This window comes from Sinohyriopsis cumingii, chromosome 3, assembly GCF_028554795.1.
Source record: "Sinohyriopsis cumingii isolate HCF-2022 chromosome 3, ASM2855479v2, whole genome shotgun sequence".
Taxonomy (NCBI): domain Eukaryota; kingdom Metazoa; phylum Mollusca; class Bivalvia; order Unionida; family Unionidae; genus Sinohyriopsis; species Sinohyriopsis cumingii.
In genome coordinates this window covers 128,827,596-128,843,527 of record NC_142963.1, presented here as the reverse complement: position 1 = coordinate 128,843,527, position 15,932 = coordinate 128,827,596, and the positions used below count along the sequence as shown (strand labels likewise).

General features: G+C 37.1%; 1 protein-coding gene across 2 annotated transcripts in view; it reads right to left on the bottom strand.

Moving 5' to 3' along the window:
* Window positions 1-15,932, bottom strand: part of LOC149803825 (transient receptor potential cation channel subfamily M member-like 2) — a 263,431-nt gene that overhangs the window by 230,364 nt on the left and 17,135 nt on the right. The gene's annotated exons all lie outside the window — the stretch shown is intronic.

The window sequence follows — 15,932 nt, the reverse complement described above, 5'->3', positions numbered from 1 at the left end:
ATAATCGCTGGTATCAAATTCGATGACCGAAACTGGTTGTGCCATCTCGTGTACACATCATCGGTGGTGATATGCATCAGCAATAAGTCATTGTCGGTGTACAGCATCTTGATCCGATCCTGATAAAATGGTTTGATCTCATCATAGTAGAACTCATACATGAGCAGCTTCAACAGGTCCAACACGGACGATCAAACATAGATTGGTTTTATCAACGTTTGTCTTGAATTTCTTTTACTGTGAACGGCAATAAGACCACCATCAAATATTTTTCTGGATTCAAAGACCGGGTCAGCAATGGACACGGAAAAAATCTACTTGAATTCATTTCCACAGACTCTTCAGGGTTTTCCCAAACAGGGCATTGTTCATGAGCTTGAAAAAATCCATTTCAAAGCCATTTGTGACCTTTGTGCACATCAGAATGTACGGGGCCATCCAAGAGATAAAATTGATGCAATCTATGGATTTTGGTCGCATGCATACCCAATTGCAAGTACATCTGCAGATTTCATACATGCAGTACACAACTGTGATGGGTCCTAAGACTTGGTACAAGTTTGGTTCATTCAGTGTATTTGCGGTCGGACTCATCAACAATTGAGTACTAATACGGCGAGAAACCATGTACTGGGCACCGAGAGCTCTGCTGGGGCCAACAGATAATTGTTATGTGGCTCATGCAAATGCTCAGGATATTCCAGATGAACTTCAGAGAAGTATCCATGGTCACTGTTGATGTTGTGATTGTGCACATGTTTTGTATATCAATGTATGCGGGATGGATCCAAAGAAATCCATCAACCAGAAGTGGTTTCATCATTGCCTACACATAATAGTTTCTCGCATGCATATACATGATGTAACGGTTAGTGTCAGTGGGGTTATACCAGTCAACATGTGGACTGCTGGCATATCTGTGACTTTACGAAGATATTCCGCCATGAAGTTATTGCTCTATAAACTGATACTGATCAATATCAGAGAGCAATTTCATCTTGACTTTGGTTTTGGACAACAGTAGATCCCAACCCATACGCAGTGACGAGAAGTAATAAACTTGTTGTTGTTGTTGTTGTAGGGTTTAACACCATTTTTCAGCACATGATAGGCTGTACATGGCGGCCAGTATTAATGGTGGAGGAAGAATTAGGAAAACCCCCGGAAAGAACCACTGACCCACAAGAAGCTACTGGCAAGCTTTCTCACATACCCATACTGGCCAAATCCGAGACTCGAACCCATGCAGACAGAGGTGAGATGGCAGTGATCCGTAGCGGTGAGCGCTTTAGACCACTTGGCCACTCAGGGCCCTGTAATAAACTTGTACATGAGCATAGCAGTACTACAAAAATTTATTACACACATCGAGCAACAACACATCAGTGCGCATATACAGATGGTGGTAGTCGCCGAGGCTTTTGCACTCAAATGTAGACCAAACTTTCTTTGCATGTACGTAAATTATTTTCTGAAATACTTTCACATAACAACAATGAATAAAACACTTCGATTGGTGGCAACTAAGTTTCAGCAAATTTGTTCCAGTCACTCATATACTCATATGGATACACACCTTTCTTTATCAGCAGGTCTGTATCGGCTGGACAGAATCAATCAATGAGTAATGTAACTTCAATCGACCTCAACCTGCAATCTAGGCACTATAAAGAACTGGCTGCTTTGTTTTTCCATCACATCAAACTGCTACATAACAGAATCTGCATGGGATTCATTCAGGATTTGCAGTGTTTGATCGATATTAGGCACATTTGTGTCTTGGTTAGCAGAACTTTCTTCTGAAACATTCACTCATTCAAAATCTGCATAGATGATATATGTGACTTTCATCTTTCGTGGTGCTGCAGAAATTTGACTTTTTTTACCAGGCTCTGGCTTGATAGTGGGTTGCAGTTTTTCACTGACACCACAGCACTAAAAATCACGACTGGTGAGTAGCAATTGAGTCTTAAATACATGAATGCAACTTCAGCATGGATTTTTTTAAACCCTTTTTTATACTGTGTTGGTTAAGCAGTCGAAAATCTTTATCCATACATGATGCGACATCGATTCGGATTCTTTCATTTGATTCAACAGCATCAAATCAGTCTGAGTTCATCCATTCTGTCCATAAAGAGATAGTGCCAGCAAATAAAAGCCTTCGTCATAAGTGAACATGTTAACAGCGATACTTGGGTTAAGTGTTTCAAATTTCTTCAGTGTGGCTTTGGTAACCTGCACGGAAAGTTCAATATCACTAAAGCTGAGTTCAGCCAGGTATTGCTGGTATTTTCAAGGCGGGTTTTGACCATCACTAGACAGATACAGCGCAGACAAAACTGCCCATTTAGAACATCTGTTCTCAAAGATTTTTTACGTTTACAACTGACCTTAGAGATACTCATTTTGGTGTTGCTATATAACTGGATCCATGAAACAGATGGTATGGTGAGAAATGTTCACGAATTTTGCACATCTTTCAAGAGTCCATCCTGATCTAACACTGGTGTATTTCTCCAATGTTTCGAGAATCTTTCCAATGCCTTTACCAATTTCATCACTGAAGGTACTGATATCCTTGAGGTTCAGGATTACACGATCATGACTGTCATTCCACTGTGTAGTAGTTTTAAATCCATACTCGTCATGACTCAGTTGCATAATCAGACACATGCTAGGAACAATGTCTGCTTTACCCCAGCGTGATCAAAGACTTTTTAACAGGCTACAGTTCCATGAATCATATTTGTGAATAGTTGTCGAGAGTCTTTGCCTCTTGTATATGTGGATGGGATAATTGCCACGTGATTTTCCAATTCACCACTACACTTTTGAAATTCGAATTCTGGCACTTGTGATTACTGTGATTTTGCGCAAACATACTCATCCACTACAGAAGCAATAGCTTATGCGAGACGATGACGGCTTTATTCATACTCATCTAATACCGCAAGGATGTCAGCTTTTCTTGCACCTTTAGTATTCGTATATCATACACACATGCACATTGTCTTAGTTGCTGTACTCTTGCTTCATTTGTAATTGTTGCTGTATGCAACTATGGGTCTTAATAATTTAAGTATGTCAGACTTTCTCATATGACTTGGTATGTATATTCAATGCTGTCATGCGGTCTGTTTTAGCTGTGGCACAGTAAAATATCATTTGAATTTGCGAAATATTTACAAGAAAAATGTATTCAGTGATGTTAGGTTCATGTTAAATTTTTTATGCTTTAACAGTCTATCTTCACAAGATTTTCACTTATGAACCACTAATAAGCAACAATTTGGACAAAAAGACATTCAGTTTGCAAAAAATGACCCAGTGTGATGGCATGAGAACATTTACAGCCTTGCCAACACACCAAGGACTATTGAGATTGTCCTAATGTTAATATGCCTATGTTTATAATTGCAACAGATTCATGTGTAATATTAAATATGAATTGCAATATTGCATACACTGTTGTTTCTATCAAGGAATATTCATTGACCATAAGCCCATCAGAGTAGCTAAGCCAGCTTGTATAAAAAGTCAGGAAGGACTTTCACAAACAAGGCACAAAAACCCTAACCAATTAGCCACAGTCTACTATTTCCTACTTCTGAAGAGAGCATGGCAAGTAAGAGAGATGTTATTTTAAAACCTTAATATTGGACAACTAATACCTTTCATGTGCAGGTAAAACAAAACAGCTTACAAATTTCTATATATGTTGCAAATTGGAATGTTTCTGCGTTAATAATGATCAACAGGTATAATCATACTCTTTCGACATTAATTTCGTACAAAGCATATTTATTATATTGTTTTTTTTTCCTGTCATATATACATATATACATATGTACATACTCAACATAAAATGTTAGAATCCTTTAACAGTAGCCTTCATTAAATAAGCACTTCTCATATGTAATATAGAATGCTCGTAGTTCCACGTTGATTTTATTTACCTATATAATTTATGTCCAGAATGTTTGGAAACACAGGTGGATGCTCTAGAAAGCTGGCAATGAAACTTCAATATTGAGTTTAACTGACCCCATTAAATCATTAAAACTCTTCACAACAATTAGGCTTTAAGATCCCGGAACATTATGTAGCTGCAAGCCAAATATGCATCTTTCATTCCACACCACATATGTAGTGCATATAATTTGTGCTTTTTCTATTGTATGTCCATACATACATTTGTAATGCATGCATTCAGTTTGGTATTTGATGAAATTCCTTTTTGTCGTTAAGTTACTGTCAGACACATTTATAATTGTGATTGGTGTATTGCACTTTCAGTTATATTCAGATGTAAATGTAAACAAAAAAAAAGCCATTTCTAAATCACCTTCATCATCAGGAGATACATCCAAATTCCCATCAACACTGGTAACAAATTGACATTAGTATGCTATTTATTTTTCATACCTGATAGGTGCAGTATTTTTGATTAAATATGTCACACTTTATTACATTTGCTAAATATGTTAGCAAACAGGTCAAACTAACAAACCGGCCTTTTTGATAATTAATGTCCAATTATTTGGAATTTGACTATATTGTCATTGCTTATGGATGAACTTGGAGATATCTTGAAACAGAGAGAGAGAGAGAGTCTCAGAGTCAATGAAAATTTTAATATCCTTAAATATGTGTGTTTTTCTTCATCACACTGGACCACAAACTAGTAAAACATTAATGGTGAAACCTGTGTGCTTGGTGCTATTAAATGCATGTGACTACATATATACAGTAGCAATAGAGCCATGTTAGTACAATCTCTATCTTTCTGAGTGATGGATTTCTTATTTTTCAAGTACTATTTATAGTTAAACTGATATAATTGCTCTAAAACAGCATACTGTGACATTGACTAAAACAATAATAATTGGCCCAATACTAATATGAATTATATTCTGAACAATATCATTCATATATAAAATATTGAACACAATTTAACATTTAGATAATTAGCAGTATATACGCTACTAATCTAATTTTACCATGGCACAATAAAATTGTCCATTTCTTTCTTTGCTATCGTCTGCTTGTATTTAGCGCAGAATTGCGCACTCGAGTTTGTTCGGATCTTACTTTTCGGTCAACGGTGAAATCCAAGATTATCCGAAAGCATAAACGTTACTTACGGCTATTGTCCAGACGTCAACATCGGCGAACAATTGTAGCATTTTCTCCATTATGTCACAAATTGAACGAACTGTGTCAAGCTGTTTTGAAAATTGAACTATGCTTGATTACGACTGGCCTAAGTTGGAAATTAGCAGACGCAATTAGGATAAACTATATTATAGCAGTGTGGAACTACCGGTGTCAAGCCCTTGTGTTATATTGTTACAGGTTAGAACCCCCATCCCTTGATTCAAGGACGGACGGATACTCCAAATTTTCTTTGTAACGAGCCCATGTGGTTTGAACAATACTGCATGAACAGATTTGTGTAGTAAAATAGCCATGAACCGCGTTTGATTTTGCCGACAGCGGCAGAGTAATTTGTTACTGTTTGTAGCATAATCGCTTCTTCTCATCGTATACCGCAAACATCAGCCTGGAACGCTGTATTATCGCGGTACTTAATGTTCTTATCGGTACATATTCAAACTGTTTTGCTATTGCTGCTTACTTATTATTTATAAAGTTTCAATGACTTTCCTTCTTTCTAATCCTATAAAAATGCTTTGTCAATCGAAGCTGGTAAATGTAAATATAACAGCATATCATATGGCAACTGACCCATATTGACGTACGATGGGGGAATTCCATGAATAACATAATTACAAATTAAAAGCAATTATTATTTAACTTTATATGAATTTTAAATGCAATGTGGGCAATGAAATGTGAATATATAACAACTATTATTAATATTATTATTGAAATATTACTGATTTCAAGAACGTTTAACTGTTATTATATTCTTATATATTTATGAGAAGTATGATGATAAGTAACATTTTGTAAATTTTGGTCCATATTGGCTACCATGAAATGAATGAAATTGCAACTTTAACCTTGTAAGGACATGTATGACACAAGCAGTATATGACCTATACTCATCAAACATCAGACAATACACTGAATATATTTCATAATCAAAGCCATTGCTGGTATAGCAAGTTCGCCTGGAGTTTTCTACATGATGATAAACGTAAATGAATGCACTTTACAAAAAAAAGTGATGTTCATTCTTTTTCATTGTAAACTTATAAAAAAATGTAGATATGTGTGTCCTTACTGGCTACAGCTTTACATCTGTAAAAAAACTGCTTGACGGCGCGTGTCCAAAATTAATCGGGAAATCCCGTTTGCCGCGATAATACAGCGTTAGAGTATAATTGCAACAGAAAAGATTTGTATTACCGCTTAAGACACTGTAAAGAGTATGCTGAAACAAATTATGATATTGACATGTTAAATGATGTACTGTATTTGTACTATCAATCTTGTCATGGTCGATCTTTTTCAATGAAAGTACATCATGAATTTATGATTATGAATATTAATAGAATATTTAATATCACTTTCATAATATTATTACGTGTCTCTCAATAAGATAATTATTATATAAAATTATTAAATCTGGCGTTGTCACATTGAGATTATCTTTGTCATATGCTATCTGTGTTATATGACTTCGTCATACTCTATCTGCCTTTGTTCTATTAAATGTACGTATGTACCAATTTTACTTTCAAACAACATTAAATCACGCTTTTTAAAAATTTAAATATCAAAGCAAAGTTAAAATAGTATAATGTATACTAATATGTATAAATAAAACAAAAATAAACAGACGTTGTCTGCCTTTGACTTTGTCTGACTTTACGGTGTTTAGTAGGACCGGAATGAGCATGCTTGCTAAACATGGCGATTCGAGTTTTCGAGCGAGATACGAGTTTGAATAACCATTTGAAAAATGTGCGGCAATGAGAATGGCTTGAATGCAAAGTCGATGGGAACGTAATTGGTCAGTCTGTGTGAAAACTGAACGCCAGGACTAGCATTTTGCTTTTTTTGCCATAAAGAGCTTTACAGTAGCGGTTAACATGCTAGATTTGTCCAGGAATTGAACCAGAATGATTTCGAAGTTTATATAGCTCCAAACTGATTGACTTCCAGAATATAAGGCGGGACAACGTATAGATCACTGGTGGGAATTGTTGATAGTGTTGCCAGATACCCATGTCTAAGATATTCATATCTTTGAGGAGTTTTCTTGGCCCACAGGTAGAATCATCCTTCAATATCGTGAGTGGTACTATTGTTTTTATTATCAAAATATTCTAGTTGTGTTAGAATTCAGTGTAAAATAAGAGTTATTACATCTTGACAAGCATTTGTCATGGCTGCTTATGGAACAAGGACTAATTCAAGAGACCACAACAGCATCATAGTTTGTACATTAATCTAAAATCGTCTGCAGTACAAGAGTGACGTAACTTCATAAAGCAGGCTCCTAGACCTAGCATTTCTTCTTTTTGTGATAAATGTTTCAAATGGATGCTTTTCTTTAATTTTGCGTCATTTTTTCAGTCGAATTTTTCAATTTAGGATAATATTTTATATATGTTTATGTGTTCACAGATGTCTGTGCATATGTTCCAAGCCTGATACTTTAATGTTTAAGATCACTTAATTATTTAGTGTTAAGCCTGATTCTTCACATTATGTTGTATATATTGTACATAACAGATAGAAGGCCTCATGGTAGATTAGTTATGTAACTAATTGAGTTACCTTCTCTAAATAAAGTCTTTATTATTATTATTATTATTATTATTATTAACTTCCATATCTTTTGCCTTGGATGTCATATAATTACGTCATCTCTATAATTTTGTTTCATGTACACTGAAATATCACCTTGGTTAATAAAGTCCTGTTTAATTCAAATCCATTATTTATTTGAAACCTTTTGAAATGTCTGAAAAATTACTGAATCTTCAGTAAATACTATATAATGACCAAACTTTCAGTGAAATAAAAAAGACTTAAATGATGCCATCACGGATTAGGTTTTGTATGCAAGAAAGAAAATGAGGGCAAGAAAGACCTAAATCTTATTTGATAAAAACTCAAAATAAAATTTATGATCCATTTTAAACATTATTGTGAATATTTATCATTGATTCGCGATAATGTCTCAGAATCATTAGACAGTTTAATAGAAATCTGAAGCAGATTTTTAATTGGATGATATTGATGTAGTCTAGACTTTTTAGGCAACCATTGTTTTTAGATGGAAACCTTATGCGTTTTTTTTTTCCAGGTAGAATTTCATTTCAGGCGCTAAGCTTAGATGGATTTGTTTGGTTTAAGCGGAATTTTAGGACAACTAATCTGCGTATTTCGCCTAAAATACCGACAGAAATCCATCTAAAGCCCACTTAAAAATCACCTAAGCTTCTTTAAGTTTATTTTTTTGCAGAAAACGCTTAAGAAACCTGTTTGAAATCCGTCTAAAGTCCGCCTGGAAAATTTTGTACGGGATTTCCGGTGGATTTTTATTTCAGACGGATTTTTTTTTATTCATGCAGAATATTACTAATTAGAACAACTAATTTGCATATTTTACCTAAAATTCTGTCCTGAATCCACCTGAATTCTGTTTGAAATTTGCCTAATCTCCCATAATATGAGCAATTATCTGTCTAGAGTCTAAAGTCTGCCTGAAAAATTTCGTACGGGATGTCTTTAAGGTTGGGCTGATAGAAGACAACATAAAATATACCATAATCATCACCTGGATAAATGGTAAATTGAAGTTTAAAAAATAGGTATTCTCAGATAAAATACATAATTGTCTTTAAGTCCATGAAAAGAACTCTGCAATTTATATAAAATAACTGCCATCCCGGCTTGAGCCCAATACTCACCGAGTATTATGCCGACTCAACTGCAAACCACTCCATGCGATAGTATCCAATAACATAAAATTTCTTGGAACGCGGGTAAATATCCTGGCAGAAGTTTTGCTTTATTGTTTTTAACAATAGCTACTGAAAATTGTTCTCAGTGCTCTGCTGCACCTCTGCAAAGTCGTATACTACTTCATACAAAAAGTTCTCTTCTGAAGTGGGTGGGTTAACTGCTCTTCCTTTACAGTCCATTGGCATACGGCTGAGTGCCATTGCCATTCTTATATTTATGACCCAAAAGCATTTGTTTAATTAGCCTTCTCTTGAACATCCTCGTCACTGACTTCATCAAAAACGTCACTCGCTTCAGATGCAGTGGCAAGTTATTTTTATTTTCTGGGTGTCTCTTTAATGCACAATAGTCTGCAGATGCTTTTTAGTTTTGTTTGCCTCAAAAATCTGTCCAAGTTTATTTCGTTCCATAATTAAGGTCACTCCCAGGTTAACTTACTTATCAATGTATTCTGAATTTGTTTCGGAGAAATCGTACATCTTCTGGGTCTTCTTAATAAACCTGTATGATGCATTCAAACGATACAGCGAACTCGGTTAATCAGTCACAATTTTGATATTCCAATTATCTGGCAGGTTTGTGTCGTCATAAGAGACCTCCATAAGTTCCTTCAGTTTACCGTGGGGGGGCAATAGCCTGGTTACTGATCAACATTATCTAAACCACCTCAAGCATTTCTTCAATATGAACATATTCACATGTCAGCTATATATTTCTCTTTTTGCCAGTTCAAAATCATTAGACATGCTATCGAGACTATGCTGCGGAGATAAATGGGTACAAAGTTTTTGTTGATATAGTATTGTTACAATGACTATTACAAACATGTCTGTATGCAGTATCACCCAAAAACACATTAGCTGCCACCTTGTGTTGGCTTGCAGTGATTATGTGAACTGATCAGTACCATATGCTTGCTTGTAAAGTACAGTCAGCAGGATTTGTTTTTACAATCATTGAGTAGTGTGAAAGGTTCAGTTTTGCCTTTTTTTAAGGAAACCCTTTGGGACACTTCCATCCGTTTGAGACTCTAACTCCCATGACTGGCTCACGTGTGTGGACAAAATTAAAAGTGATAACCATGCAACGGTCACTTATGGGTTAAACATGTCATGAAAGATAGAGACGAAGACAGGTGGAAGGGCCACAAAAGGGAAAAAAAGACAGAAGCATCATTTTCATACTGCTCCAATACACAGATGCGATCAGTTCAGATAAACAAAGACCTCTTTTATCACTGTCTATCTATCACCACGTAGTGTTACTTAGTGGACACAATGAATAGCCCAAGCTTTGGGCACAGATGTATTGCTGCTTACAATCAAAGAAATTAGATCAAACATATAAGCAACCGTTTATCTTAGCAAGACACAAAGGTGCATTTTGCAGCCAAACTCTGAAGTTGTTGGAAAAATTGCCTTGCAGATGTAAACCACCCCCACCAACCAACCAAAAACAGAATGGGACAGAAAAAATGCATTACGCAGGAATAAAATTTTATCGCGGGAACACAAACCCAAAAATGGCCTGTTGAAAACACCAAGACCACTACAAAAAATTCACTCGGGTCCATTTTGGGTGCGAATAATAATCCGTGAGAATTCTGTTATCTGACCATCTTTTTCATTTGTTGTCATTCCCTTATAATAGCTCTTTTATCCGCAGCTTTTTTTGGTGGGGGCGGGGGGGGGAACAGGTTAGGCTCGGGTGGTTTAGATGTATTGAAATACCTCCCCATGTTAAATTTGCGAATCGAAAGTAGCATGTGTCATCACGCATCATATTGATGCATAACAGTTTTTAACCAGAGCTACTAGCATCTATTTATTCTGATAATATGCAAGTTATTTCTCTTCCCGTGAGGGGACCGCTCCGATGGCCTAGTGATTGGAGCGTCCGCCTGGGATGCGGGAGGTCGCGGGTTCGATCCACGGCCGACTCCATACCAAAGACAGAAATGGTACTAACAGCTGCCTCGCTTGGCGCTCAGCATTAAGAGGTTAGTGTTAGGACTGGTCGGCCTGGTGTCAGGATAATGTGACTGGGTGGGACATCGTGCTACATGTCTGCGGCATGATGCCCCAGTGCTAGACATCACTATAAACTGCCACATTGCAGACGTTGTAGCGATATGACAGAAAAATTGTTAAAGCTACGTGAAAGATCCAAATCACACACACACACACTTCCCGTGAGGGGCCCCCAGTGGCCGAGTGGTCTAAAACGCTCACTGTTCCGGATCACTGCCATCTCATCTCTGTCTGTGTGGGTTCGAGTCTCAGGGTCGGCTAACATGGGTACTGAGATTTCCAGTAGCTTCTTGTGGGTCAGTGGTTCTTCCCGGAGTTTTCCAGGGTTCTTCCTCCACCAGTTATATTGGCCGCCATGTATAGTTTATCTTGTGCTGAAGAATGGCATTAAACCCTACATCTCTTCCCGTGTCACCCAGCAGATCGAATTGCTTTGCTTTAGATTCGCATGTGATCATCAGTAGCCATTAGCTGTTATTTATTTTTCAGATGGTATCTAGTATTTCTTTCAATATGATAAAATATACAATATTTCGATTAAATTTAGTCGATAGACCTAAATATCTAACTGGCCAGACGGACTGGTTATTTATTTTGAAATAAGCTAGCATCGGACCGGTGGGCTGGCAGCAATTTCGCACACTGAAATATTATTGATTCCCTCAGCAATAAGATCTATTCCTAACCAAAGAGATCAATAAAAAAACAATAATATTGTAAACGTTGACTGGCAGTGTACTGCAGGAATTGTCTTTCTGTACACCTAATCTCATGGGCAGCTGAACATTTGATACCATAGCCTCGTCTTTGAAGCCTTGACCTAGTTTTGATGCTGTCATTGCTGACAAGTCAGTGGATGGGGTTTCCTTATTTTCATTCTAACTACATTTCAGACAGGTCATCAAAAGAAGCATCATATGATGCACCAGCGCCAGGTGATGTATGTATAGATATGACAGCGTTGTCGTAGTCATGTTATGATGAATTTAAATAAAATTTATTCAATTTTGTATATGATCAGATGATGTAAACAACTTATTTTCTGTTTTTATTTATTATTCCATTTTGATTGCATATATAATCTTATAAAAGACTGATATTCGTGTATGTCTGCATTTACCATTGAGTCATTTCCTGTATTTTGTCTTCCTGTGTGATGAAATATAGGACCAGTTGGTTATGAACATAACCAGTAGCATTGTTAGTGTCATGTTTGCTAAGCCCCAGCTATAAAGTCATGTATAAGCTATAATCTACTGTCTTGGGAATATTACCGTGGCCATGTGTTTGATGTCTAAAGATTGCTGAGGGTTAGTGTTTAACTCTTACGCAAGGTTACCATGACCAGCCAGAGACTGGCGAAGGCAACCGCTCATGTCACTGAAAAAAGGCTAGCCGATATCACACCTATATGTAAAATGTTGGTTCCATGATCAAAAGGAAAGTCCACGGGTGATTTAGGCGTGCTCGTATCCGTCCCCACGTTGACAGACAGCAAGAGGAACATTGTCTGCTAAGTTTGATTGGATCGGTCACAGCGATATCCAATCCAAAATTGAGATAGAGGATGTGATTGCAATTCATACGCAAATAATACCTTCCGAATGTTTAGAATAAGTCAGCATTTACCTAAACAGATTGCTGGCCAATAGGGTTACTCCGAGACCGAAGCCACTCGTAATCTGGCGGGAAAACTTAAGAGGTAGAGTCTAAGGAAAGACAAAGCTTTGAAAAGGTCAGTAAGTTATTAGCTAGATTTTTGCAGAATGTGGCGTTCTGTCGTATTGGGGTGGGGTTCTCCCAATATAATTTAATTAAATTAAATTGAAAGTTCCACCCTGGCTCGTTAGGTTAGAAAGTTAAATTAGTGATGATGTAGATTTACAGCTCTGAGCCCCCAGTCAGCAATGCCGACGGTTAAATTATAGAGAACACGAAGATGAAATTCAATCAATAACAATTTAATAAATGTGATAATTTAAAAACGATAACTTCCAATCACTCGTCTTTCCCTCGACCAAGTGACAGCCTAATTCATCCCCTGATTACAGTGTGAGTTCGATTTTCCCCCTGTCCTTGCATCTACTCATCTATTCCCGCTGATTCTTCCTTCTTTCCGTTCCTCTAACTCCTCCTTTGTCTCTGTTTCTCTCTCTACTATCTCCTCCAGCTTCGCTCCAGACTTCAACTTCTCCTTTCTTCTCCTTTCCCTCTCTATTATCTCCTCCTCCAATTCCGCTCCCAGACTTCAACTTCTCCCTCTTCTTCCCTCCTTTCCTCCGTCTCTCTATCCGAGACAACGGGACCAAACTTTAACTGGTCTGTCCCTCAAAGCTTCCTGTGAAAAACCACAAGGCGTTAACAAATGTTTTATCGAACCTCACCTCACCTCACACTATAACGACAATTAACCATCAGATAGCTGTCACTGTTTCGGCCACGCATGCTTACACATCGAAATTCTCACACACTTCTTGCTGGGTAAACAATGGCGTAATAACACAGTATCAGCGAATTGTTATACAGACAGCAATACATTGCGTCACGTCAGTATATACACATATATATTTAATCTCATCGTACTACAATCTGACAAAATCAGACGCATGTCTGTACATTACAAATATTCAACAATGGCAAAATCTATAATCATATGAACATATGTGTTAGTCTACTATAAAATACCCACATAGTAAATAACAATATTAACTCTTACGACGGCTGGCAAGCTATATAATTCTTTACAAATATCAACTCATTTCTTCAAAATATGCAAACATATTAACAAAACAAAGTAATTCTTCGTACTACGATTCTAGTAATAATAAAGTATACATACGACCTACAATTAAAATGCAGTCGCATTCCACAAAGACCGAACAAATATCTACTGACCGTTTGAAGCTTTCTGTACTTAGACCTTCCCGCTCTAAGATTTTCCCGCCAATAACGAATGGCTATTCGGAGTTACGCTAACCTCTTCTCTGGGTAATTTCTCTCAGCGAACTAACTTTTGCCGGAAAACGCAGGGATATCATTCTACCCAAATCAAGGTCTCCCCCCTATCTCGATTCTGATTGGGTGGCGCTGTGTCCCTGTCCAATCGTCTTAGCAGCCAGTTCAACCTGTCTGTCTGTTTGCAGGGGAAAGAAGTTAGGACACTCCCACTTCTTCATGCAATTTCTTTTGATCTTGGAAACATTTCGACACCTAGGTGATAACTGGCTATCGGGCGCCTCGCAACTCCGATGTCCGGTCCTTCGATTCTAGCCACAACAATCTTACGTAACGGATTAGTGCTAGCCTTCGGCAATGTTCGACATCAAACAATGACCCGTCAGAATTACCTTGATTATACATGTTTCAAACTGGGCTACTCTGGGTCGGGTAAACATGACACAGAATATTACGGCATCATAATTGTAATTATTTGTAGTATGTACACTTAATTGCTATGATCGTTTAGTATGTCGAATTACCTTTGTACTGTTCAGTTACATGCTTAATTGAGTCTTACGTAGAGAATTATTAGATGCGAGGCAGAATTATGTAGATTGTTAGCTGTGGTCAGAATAAATTTTATAATTCGCTATTAGGGTACTTCATAGCAAACCAGTGCGTTTATTAATGTGTTATGTTAAAATTCACACATGCTTGAATTGTGAATTTGGAAAATGGATGAAGTATGTAAGATTAGTTACTGTGGACGTATGTATATATCAAAGCATGGATATTTGAATATTTGCGTACTTTGTATGTGTATTATTGTGATATTGTTTAGTATAACAGGATTAGGAATATGTACTGATGTGACAGAATTGACTGATGTATATATAAGAAGTAAGTGATACCGTGCTGTATTATTATGACGTTTGTTTTACCATACAAGAACGTATGGGTATCTCAATGTGAATGAATGCGTGACTGAAGAAATTTAATAGCCGTTATCTGATGATAAGCTGTGTATAGTGTGAGATGATGGGGCTAAGGAAAAAGACTGTACCATCCTTGTGTTTTCACAGGAAGCTTTTTAGGGGACAACTTCCGCTTCCATTGAGTCCCGAGTCTTCAAGAGGTGGAGACGGAACTGAGACTAACCGAAATGGTCGAAGTCGACAGGTGTCTAGGGAAAGTCAAGGAAGAAGAGAAGGAATTTGGAGAAAGTCGGGGAGGAAGAGAAGGAATTTGGAGAAAGTCAGGGAGGAAGAGAAAAAGGAATTGGGAGAAATAGAAGAGAGAAAGGAAACAACAGATGAGTAGAAATACAAGGACGGGTGGAAATCAATCTCACACTGCTAATCAAGTGACGCAGTAGGCTATTAAAGAGTCGAGCGGAAGGAGTTTAATTGGAAATTTGAAGCATTTGATTATTAAAGTGTTATTCATTGGTTTTCAACCGTTTCGTATATTTAACCATTTAACCGTCGGCATTGCTGACTGGGGGCTCGCAGCTTTACATCTCTTTCATTAATTTAATTTCCAACCAGAATCGAGCCTGGGTGGGACTTCTATAATTGTTTAAATAAAATATTGGGAGCACCCCATTCCAACCATAACAATCCCCACAGGTTATTGGTCCTTGGGCTTGCATGATTATTTGGCGAGTTTAGCACACTGGGTGTGATCATTTGGTCCGAAGTATGGATGAATGTATGGATGTTCGTACGAACATACTCATGGGAACAACAGTGATTGCTGTGTCAAGGTAGGCTCAACAAAATTATGGACAATACAGTATCCTGTCACTCGTGTAAGGTTTCCATAAGGCAGTGCCAGACTGCCTATTAAGCACACTAAGCACATGCTTAGGGCACCAGAAAAAAATTAAAATTAACTGTTGATGATAAAATTGAATGAATTAAATATGACCATTTCGCTCGAGAAAGAAGCTCTTTTAAAACAAACATTTAATATAATTATTATTTCAGATAATACAAACGTAATTTCTGTTTT